General features: G+C 44.3%; 1 long non-coding RNA gene across 1 annotated transcript in view; it reads left to right on the top strand.

The window, feature by feature from the left end:
* The window catches only part of LOC149870406 (uncharacterized), a 49,468-nt gene extending 47,174 nt beyond the window's left edge, over nt 1-2,294 (top strand). Inside the window, exon 4 of the long non-coding RNA XR_016440445.1 lies at nt 2,076-2,294. This is a non-coding gene — a long non-coding RNA (uncharacterized LOC149870406). The remainder of the gene's footprint in view (nt 1-2,075) is intronic.
* Nucleotides 2,295-10,069: the final 7,775 nt, after the last annotated feature.

The following is a 10,069-nucleotide window of genomic DNA, read 5'->3' on the forward strand; positions in this document are numbered from 1 at the left end:
GCCAAAAATCCCTTGTCTAGCATGTATAGAATAAAGTAACTAATAATAGGAGAGAACTAACAAATTCAGTCAGAGTACACATATACCAGGCAGTTGTGAATGACTGTAACCTTGACTGTACATGAGTAGAAAGCCCATCATACTTTACATTGTAAAACCCTACACTAAAACATATTATCGGTTTTAAGGAGAATTGTGTTGCATTGGTTCCCACTAAATTTCGTAGGAAACATATGTATAATGTTCCTAGTCAGTGTACTCTCATGATTTTCAGGTGAACTGCCTGAATTATATTTAAATATTTCAGTAGTGAATAACAACATCACTTTTGTTTTGAAATGAGTGATATCAAGCTGTTACCAGTGAATCTATTTGCTGAAGTCATGAGTTAGAAAGTATTGGTTTCCAAACCGAAAGTCAGCTATATTATGCTGCTTCAATAAGGCCAAATATTTCCTTACTTTCCAGTGGGAGGATTCCTTCAGAAAACAAATTACTTCATTTGCATTTTCTAATTGATTTGTTCCTAGATTCCCCACAAGAGTGCAGGAAATAAGTTTCAGCAGTATAATATCCCATCCTTGGTATATGATAAAGTTTAAGCAAAGCAAACACTTTAGTATAGTTGGCTTTTCTTTCATGTCAGGGGTGGGAAAAATATGGATTTTGTTCATGCTGTGGTGGGTCTCTCAACCCTTCCAACCCCAGGTGCAGGAGGCGGCCTGGGCCATGGTGCATGCAGCTGGTCTCACTGTCTTTGGGTACTGAATGGGACTTGGGTGGTATGGTGGCTGGACTCATTTCCTGGCAGCCCTGATGGCAGTGGCTCCTTCCAGCTGCCACTGCCAGTCTCTACCACTGCTGCCATGGCCTTGGCCCAGCTGTCCAGGCACCTGGTCCATCTGCCCTGCCATCTGCCCACTGGAGGTGCCAGAGTGGGTGGGGTCTCCAGGGGGACTGGCCTGGGACCAGCATGGGCAGTGTGCACATGGCCAGAGATGGGATAGGGCTGCTAGAAGGCAGGGAGTAGTGCCCAGCAGTGGGATGGATGGGCAGGGCTGGGTTTGGGGTGGTGACAGCATGGAGCAAGGACTCACAACAGAGGCACGATCTTTTGCCCACACATCCCTACAATGGGTGCCCATTCCACAGGAAGGGGTGCATGGGAAGTGGATCATAGCTCCCCAGGCCTGCACTGTCACGGCCCCACACTCCCAATCCCAGGCCTAGCCCTGGTTCCACCCACCCGTCCTGCTCCCAGATGCCTCATCCGATCTGCCTGGCCATGTGCCCTGCCCTCAAGTGTTCCAGCTTGTATCCATGGAGACCCTGTGATCGCTGGGTGGTGACAGTGTGGGGCCAGGGCACAACTGCAATCCACTCCCCGCATTTCCCTGCCCTCTGAGCTAGTGCTTGTTGCAAGGATCTGTGGGGAGTGGATCATAGCTCCATTTTGGGCCCCAGCCCTGTGCTGTCATTGCTAAGTGACCCCAGCTTTAGCCCTGCCCTCACCTGCCCCACTCCCAGATGCCAGTACTTGGCTGCACATGGGCCCATCCCATTTGTCCAGCCAAGCATGGGGAAGAGCCACTTATGGAGCTTTGATGAGCTGTTGTGGGTGAAGGGTAGAAGTGCTAACCCAGCCTGCAACAGCTGACCAAAACTCCCTAAATAGCCCTTGGGCCCAAATAATTGCTCACCCCTATTTTATGTGTATCTCTTTAAATGTTTTTGAAGACAAAAGTGATCAGAAGTGAAAAGAATGCATTCATATGTATATATCACCAATGAAAAAGCAGGGGCATTTCCTTATAGCAGTAATTTCAGACACTGATCTGGAATGTCTTAAGTCATCTGCAATTTTCAGTTAGAAAAGCTCATCTTAAGCATTATATACTGAATGCTCCATAGTGAAGGGGATTTACAGCAGAATGCACTTCTAATATTGAACCGGATAGAGTGGAAGTCACAAGTTACACAATTTACAATTATGAGAGCCAAATTACATCCTTATTTAATATTGCAGTCTTGACAAGTATATATCACATGCTCTAACTGCAGAATCTCTTTTGCAGATTACTGCTGCTGAAAAAAAACCACTGCTACTTACTATTGATCTGTATTATCAATATGTTTGCAAGAGGATTAGAGGGACTGTATTCCACACATGAAAGATGATATACTACCTCCCCATTAACATCAAAAGTCTAAGAAAAATAAAGGTAGATATATAAGAGTAAGAAGATAGAGGTAAGCACAGGAACTGGGGTGGTGATCGTTGAATACCTTATCTTGTTGACTTCATATCTTTGTATAATTTTCTTTTGTGTGTTTAACTTCTATTAAATAAATTCATCTCTTTTTAAACCAACTCCTATAATTCACTTCAATTCAGTGAGGTTATAATGACATGACAAAAAAAGTGCTTTCTAACCTGGTGATTGGTGTTAAATTTCAAAGTTGTTGTTACAGTAAGCTACATGAATGTGGAATAGACTATTTTTTTCCCTGCAGTAAAATGAAATAGGAAATCAATATCATTTGAATGAAAGTCTGAAAGTAACATCCTAACTTTTTGTCATGACAAAATTTTAATAGGAAAGAAGCCCACAAATTGTACTGTACAAAGGGAATTCCTTTGTATTATATCCATCCAGTTATGTCTGTTGCACAAGCAAGGGGCTCTAAATTCTGATCAAATTTGCATCATTATATTCCAACTTAGTGGAATATTAGCTGCACCATTCATGACTCCTGTTAAGCTTAATTCTGTGAAATTTATGACAAGGCAATTCATTCCATTGGTTGACACGGAGCGCATCCACATGAAATGTTTTACTGCACAGAAGAGCTAATAACTGCACAGTAAGCATCTGTATCTACATGTGTAGATGCTTACTGTGCAGTAATTGGCTCTAATTGTGAGTAAATTTGCTACCTGCACACGCAAGTAACAAATTTATTTACTGCATGGTACAGCACATGTAAATGCCTGACTGGGAGCAAATGTGCTGCCAGGGCAGGTTCTGCCACTGGAGCCTGGGTGAGGACAATGTCCTCCTGGCAGCAGGGAGCATCCAGCCCCCACTCTGTTCATGGGTCCAGGGCTGGGAGATAATTCTCTCCCAGTGCCAACTCCACAGTCACAGGGCCTGGGCTGGGAGATCCTGGGAGAGAAGGATCGCCCAACCTGGGTCCGAATACTTTCATGATCATGAGTGGGGGCTGGGAATTCCCTGCTGCTGGGGTAGGGGACATTGTCCCTGCCCGGGGTCCAGTGGCAGAGCCCACCGTGGAAGCAGGCAACTCTCAGGGGCAGGGAGCAATATCCCAGCCCCCACAAGGAGACAGCTGTCTCCTGGCCCCTGGGCTAGCACCCAGGGGGAGCCTAGTGCTCTCCTTGGCTGCTGCAGAGGCCAGTTGCAGGGTTGGAAGGAGCAGGAGCAGCCTGCTGGTAGAAGCAGCAAATCTGCTTCTGTGTCCCTGCATGTACCCAGGAGAGTTTATTCTTGAGTAGTTTACTCAAGAATAAACTGCTCCCAGATTATTTGCATGTGTAGATGCGTCCACTGTTTTTCAGTATAGTACATGTTATTGATGAAAGCAGAATGGCTTATTGCCATTAACTTAAAGGCACCTCACCTTTTGTCACTGCCTGATATATATGGAAAAAGCATTTTCAAGGTGAATTTTTCTTTTTGCCAACCCTCATAGAAATAAATCTACTGCTGTGGAAAACTGAAAGCTTGGCAGGTTTGTTAAAATTTTTCTATCCAGGTGGTAATCCCAAATTATTTTCAGCAAGTTTAACAGTCTTAATCTTCACTTATTTCATGCAGAGATCTTGGGGATTCACATTTTTTTTTCAAACCTTATATGCACCATATCTCTAGCAGAGGATGAAGGCAGTTTGGAATAAATTTCAATAGACTGGATTGTTTTTGCTTGATCACCTTAGGCACAAAAAAGTTATTAAGAAAAATATAATTTAATGCTGAATTTAATGCTACCTCTTTTGCTTCTTTTTGTAAATTGCTGGGCTTAATGCAGAAGAGGGAACAAATAAGAAGAAAGATTTTTGGATGACATTACATCACCTTTCTGAAGGGAGAGATCACATAAACAATTTCTGTCTCACTGGGTGCATCTATATGAGATGCTTTACTGTGAAGTAGGGTAGTATACTGCACAGTAAGCAGTATACTTACAGCAATCTACACATGCACATGCTTACTGCACAGTAAACCTAAATAATTGTGAGTAAATTTGCTACCTGCAAATGGAAGTAGCAAATTTACTTTCAAGTACTTACCTGTGCAGTAGTACTTGTGTAGATGCCTGACTAGGAGCAAATCTGTTCCCAGTCAGCTGGCCACCAGGGGGTGGGAGATTGCTTCCTGCCCCTGGGAGCTTTCTGATGCCAGGGCGGGCTCTACCACTGAAGCCCAGGTGGGGACTATGTCTCCCTAACCTGGCAGCAGGGAGTTCTAAGCTCCCTGCTATGAGATTGCAATTGGGATGAGGGGGCTGGGAGATACTTACCTCCCAGTCCTCACTTTTCTATTGCAATTGGGGAGTGGAGGGCTGGGAGCTCCCTGCTGGTTGGGGCTGGGGAGCTTGTTCTCCACCCAGCTCCATGTTTGCAGAGCTGACTGGGGAACAAGCTCCCAGCCTGTTCCCCACCCAGTTTTGTGTTCATGGAGCTGAGCAGAGAACAGGCTCTCCAGGCTTTGCCCCATGATCATGGAGGGGGGGCTGGGAACTCTCCCAGTCAGGGTCAGGTCCCAGCCCTACACTACATTGTGTGATCAATGTATGGGGCTTGGAAAGAGCTGCAGGTGTGGGGCAGGTCCCTGTCCCCTTCTCTAATCCACCATGGGTAGCTAGTAGTGAGCCTCCAGCTGGGTGTGGAATCCCTGCCCAGCCAGGGGATCACTGCAAGCTGTGAGCTCTTTCCAAATCTCCTGCCCCAGTCAGTGAACTGGAGCTCGGAGCTCGCTGCTGCTGGGGTATGGGAACATTGTTCCCACCCCAGCAGCAGGCAGCTCCCTGGGGCCAGGAAGCAGTGTCCCAACCCACACCAGGAGATATCTGTCTCCTGGCCTAGTGCTCCCTGCCAGCCCCTGTGCTAACACCTAACCAGAGCCTAGAGCTCCCCCTGGTGGTGGCAGGGACCCATTGTAGGCCCCTAAGAAGCAAGTACAGTTTGCTCTGGATTTAGCAGCAAATCTGCTTCCACTTCCCTACATGTGTAGACGCCTGCCTGGGAGTGTTTACGTGTGAGTAGTTTACTCAGATCTAATGCATGTGTAGATGTCCCCATAATGAGTAAACAATTTAATCATTTCAGGATTCTATTGGGGTTACTTCTGCCTGTCTTTTGCTCCTCTTTTATTTTCTCTTTTGAGACTTGCAGTCAAGGCCTGTGATAATTAAAACTGTAGCATTAGGAACACTATACGTCTTTACTGGCAGAGAATAGTGGTGAGGTCAAGTGGAATTTTATGTAGCTGCCCATTTTGGTCAGCTAATACCAGTAATACCAGAGGATGAGGAATTGATTTCTCCAGGTTTGGATTTTAGAAGCAGGATCCAGGGCCCTGTTTGTCTTCAAGTTCTCATACGAGGTGTCCCAACTGTAAGAATACTTAAAGCCCCTTGGAAACTACTTCAGGGACATTACTCCTTTTCTTTCCTACTTTTGCTACTCCCCTCCTTACCTCTTTGTAGGCTTACTCTGACTTTTTCTCCCTCTCGATCCTCTAGGTGGGGGGTTCTTAAAGGACTCCTCATCTCAACATTTCTAAACATAGAAATAAAATATGGAATAGAATTACTATAGAAAATGACATATGAAGTGTGTAATGGGACCAGATCAAGCTAGCCTTCCTTACATCTCCATGGTAATTTTTAACCCATGTTAGCTGCTTCCTGTTGTACCTTTGTTATTACCACTAAATGCCATAAAACCCTTTTAGACTCTTAAGAACAAAACTCTTAATTTGGAGGAAGATAGAAGTAAGAAAGAGGAAATAAATGAGAAAATATTAAAACGATTTATGAAGGCATATCAAGGATAGCAGTCCAAACTTCTCTATACAATAGTTTAGTAAGACTGTATAATAATCTTATTGTTTCCTTCATTATACTGATGACGTTTGGTTTTCTCCTGACTGGCCATTCTTGTTTACAGGTGCCTTAAGACACATGCAGTGAGAGGTAAAGTCACTTATGTTGGAAGTCATAGAATAAAACCAACTACCATCAATATTTATTCTTTTGACATTTTAACGTTCTGGTTACAGAACAAAAAGAAGAGATCTTGCCTCAACTATAGAATCTGCAAAATCTTGATCAAAAAATTATTTCCAGTCATGGACAGCCTAATTAATGCAAGAAGTCTCTGCTAGGATAGAGATGAAGATCCCTTTTGTGGTGAAAAAAAATTATAAGCAGTGAAATTCATCCAAAATATTAACAGATGCTAGCTCAGATATGTCCATACTCACTGATTATGTAAAATTTCTGGAATAAAATAGTTGTTTCCTCCTGCACCTAAGCAAACCCCTCTCAGTTATATTTGCCAGTACATAACAGCTTAACTTTCTCCTTGTGTGCTATGAAAACAGGTATTGGAGGTTACAAAGGATATGTAATGTATTTCTGCCTTCATTGAAGGTGACTGGAAATGAATGCCAGAAAAAAATTATCTTTTTTGCAGCAATAATAAATTACTCTCTTGAGAAAACTAGCAGAGCTGATCTTTCTATTTTATGGGATAGATTGCAGACAGCGGCAGGCTCCAGAGCTGCTTGAAAGCAGGGACTTTGGGTGAACCAACTGGTGAGTCCCAATCAGCTTTAGTAGCCCAAATACATATTGCTTTCAATGTAAGAAAAGAACTCTTTCCATGTAAAGAATGCCACATTCCTTCTTCAGGATTCTCAATCTGTATATATTACACAATGCACTTGTGTTGGTTGTCTTTTTCTCCTTAAGGTTTGTCTAAATGAGGACACTCAGAAAAATTATTTTCAATTAAGTGAAGGTGTGAACTTAAAATGTATTAGTTAAATTCTTAAACAGAGCTTCCAAAATGAATTAAGAGGATGAAGAAGGCACCAGGTAATGTGGGGCCCCTGCAAAGTAAGCTGGGCAATATGGTGGTTGCGCCAGAGGAGAAAGCGGAACTCTTTAATCAATTCTTCACCTCTGTTTTCTTGTGCACTGACTGGGACTTCCCCGCTGTGATGCCAGACGGAGTCGAGGGGAACGCCTTCAGACCTCAGGTTGGGGAGGACCGGGTTAGAGAGCTTCTGGAGGGGCTGGATGTGTTCAAGTCAGTGGGTCCAGATGCTCTCCACCCCAGGGTGTTGAGGGAGCTAGCTGAGGTTATTGCAGGGCCCTTGGCATGGCTTTATGAGTGCTCGTGGTGCTCAGGCCAGGTGCCAGATGATTGGAAGATAGCTAACGTGGTCCCCATCTTCAAAAAAAGGAATAGAGAGGACCCAGGCAACTATAGGCCCATCAGTCTTATCTCAATCCTAGGGAAACTCTTTGAGAAGATCCTCAAGGAGCACATCTGTGATGGGCTGGCTTCAGGGATGATGCTTAAGGGCAACCAGCATGGTTTCATTAGAGGCAGGTCATGTCAGACCAACCTGATTGCCTTTTATGATCAGGTCACAAAGGCAATGGATGCAGGTGTCGCCATGGATGTAGTCTTTCTAGACTTCAGCAAGGCCTTTGACACAGTCTCCCACCCCATCCTCATTAAAAAACTAGGCGACTGTGGCACCGATGCCTACACAGTCAGATGGATTGCAGATTGGCTCAAAGGTTGTAATCAGAGGGTGGTGGTGGACGGGTCATATTCGACCTGGGGGGAAGTGGGCAGCTGAGTCCCCCAGGGCTTGGTCCTTGGGCCTGTGCTGTTCAATTTCTTCATCAGTGATTTGGACGACGGGGTGAAAAGCAACCTGTTTAAATTTGCTGATGATACCAAAATTTGGGGTGAGGTGAGCACGCTAGCAGGGAGGGAAAGATTGCAGCAAGATCTGGATAGGTTACAGGAGGGGGCTAACATAAACAGGATGCGTTTCAATACTGACAAGTGCAGGGTGCTGCACTTAGGCAGTAGAAACCAGCAGCACACTTATAAGATGGGAAACTCCCTTCTTGAGACCATGGAGGCAGAAAGGGACCTTGGAGTCATTATTGACTCCAAGATGAACATGGGCCGACAGTGCGAGGTCACGGTTGGCAGGGCTAACCGGACCTTGTCGTGCATCCACATGTGCATCTCAAGTAGAGCCAAGGAGGTGCTCCTCCCCCTCTATGCAACACTGGTCAGGCCACAGCTGGAGTACTGCATCCAGTTCTGTGCGTCCCACTTTAGGAAGGATGTGGACAATGTTGAGAGGGTCCAGAGGAGGGCCACCCACATGATCCGGGGACAACAGGGCAGACCCTACAATGAGAGACTGTGGGACCTGAACCTGTTCAGCCTTCACAAGAGAAGGCTGGGTGGAGGGACCTGGTTACCATCTATAAACTCACTAGGGGGGAGCAGAAGGGTTTGGGGGAGACACTGTTTCCCCTAGCGCCCCCTGGCATAACAAGAAATAATGGACACAAATTATTGGAGAGTAGGTTTAGATTAGACATCCATATAAACTACTTCACAGTTAGGGTGGCTAGGGGCTGGAACCAACTTCCAAGGGAAATGGTGCTGGCTCCTACCTTGGGGGTGTTTAAGAAGAGGCTTGATGCCTACCTGGGCGGAATCATTTGAGCTCAGTTTTTCTCCCGTCCAAGCGGGGGGTCGTACTTGAAGATCTACAAGGTCCGTTCCGACCCTACTTCTGTGATTCTATGATTCTATGATTCTATGATAAATAGAATTAAGCCTACTTCAGCCATGAATGATTATGTCCTTCAGATGCACTGTAGTATACTAATCCATTCTAAAAACTAACTCAGATTAAGTTTCCAGAGAGCACCTGTGTAGACAAATTCTTAATACTGAATATCACTTAAGTACTCATATTGGTATTCAAACAGGCAGCTTTTGACATTATTGTCATGTGGCGCATTAAATTTGCCTATTATTATATGAATCAGTTGTCCTGAAATTACGCCGTTCTTTCCTGATTTGAAAAATTCCAGAAGTCTGTAAAGCGAAATTACTCAGATCCCTGAGTGCACTTCTGTGCATTGTGTGCAGCACAAGGCTTATTATCATGTCAATGAGGCAGATATTCAGCAAGGAGATATGGGTGATGCTACTTTTAGTATGTTTATGACACTCAGTTGTATGTGTAAAATCCAACAGGAAGGTTTAGTTTCTTGTTCACCGTTCACTCTGTACACTGTGCAAGTAGGGCATTAGTGGAACCAAAATATCAGAACGTAAGCAGGTATCATAGAAGTAATAGCAGCAAGCTAGATGAAAGGACTGGAAATTGTGATATATATCTGTGATTATGTCTGCCTTCTTTTAGGCTGCTTGCCAACTATAGGTGTGTCCAGTGATCTTTATATGACCAGGATATTTTTCTGTCTGCATTTGGCCAGGGGTTCCTCTAGATGAAAATTAAATCTCTTCTTTCAAATATAGGTCATTTTATGTATTAAGCCCTTTAAAGTTCAATTTCAGTAATGCACTATACCTTCAGTGTATTTGGAAGGTGAAACTGATGCAGAATATAGGTGTCCAATTATACTGTAATTTACACATCACACTTATTCTGTGGTCTGCAGTGGCTGCTGGTTGGTCAGCAGGTAGACTTTAAATGCTTTGATCTTGACAAGCCTGGGATAAGGCTATTTGAAAGACTCTGCATCTCTCTCTATAATAACAGCCTCACTAGCGCTCAACAAAGCAGTCTGAATTAGAGTTCCTTTGGGTTAACAGTATATGGGGAGAGCTAGTATGGAGATTTATATCCAGGAGAGGAATGAATATAAATAGGGTGACCATATCATTTTGGAAGGAATTTGGGATGGAATAAGAAAATCCAGGACAGGGGTCACTGCCAATCCCCACCCCCAACACAATCCTTTGTAC

This window comes from Crocodylus siamensis, chromosome 2, assembly GCF_052110815.1.
Source record: "Crocodylus siamensis isolate JL-2025a chromosome 2, ASM5211081v1, whole genome shotgun sequence".
Taxonomy (NCBI): Eukaryota; Metazoa; Chordata; order Crocodylia; family Crocodylidae; genus Crocodylus; species Crocodylus siamensis.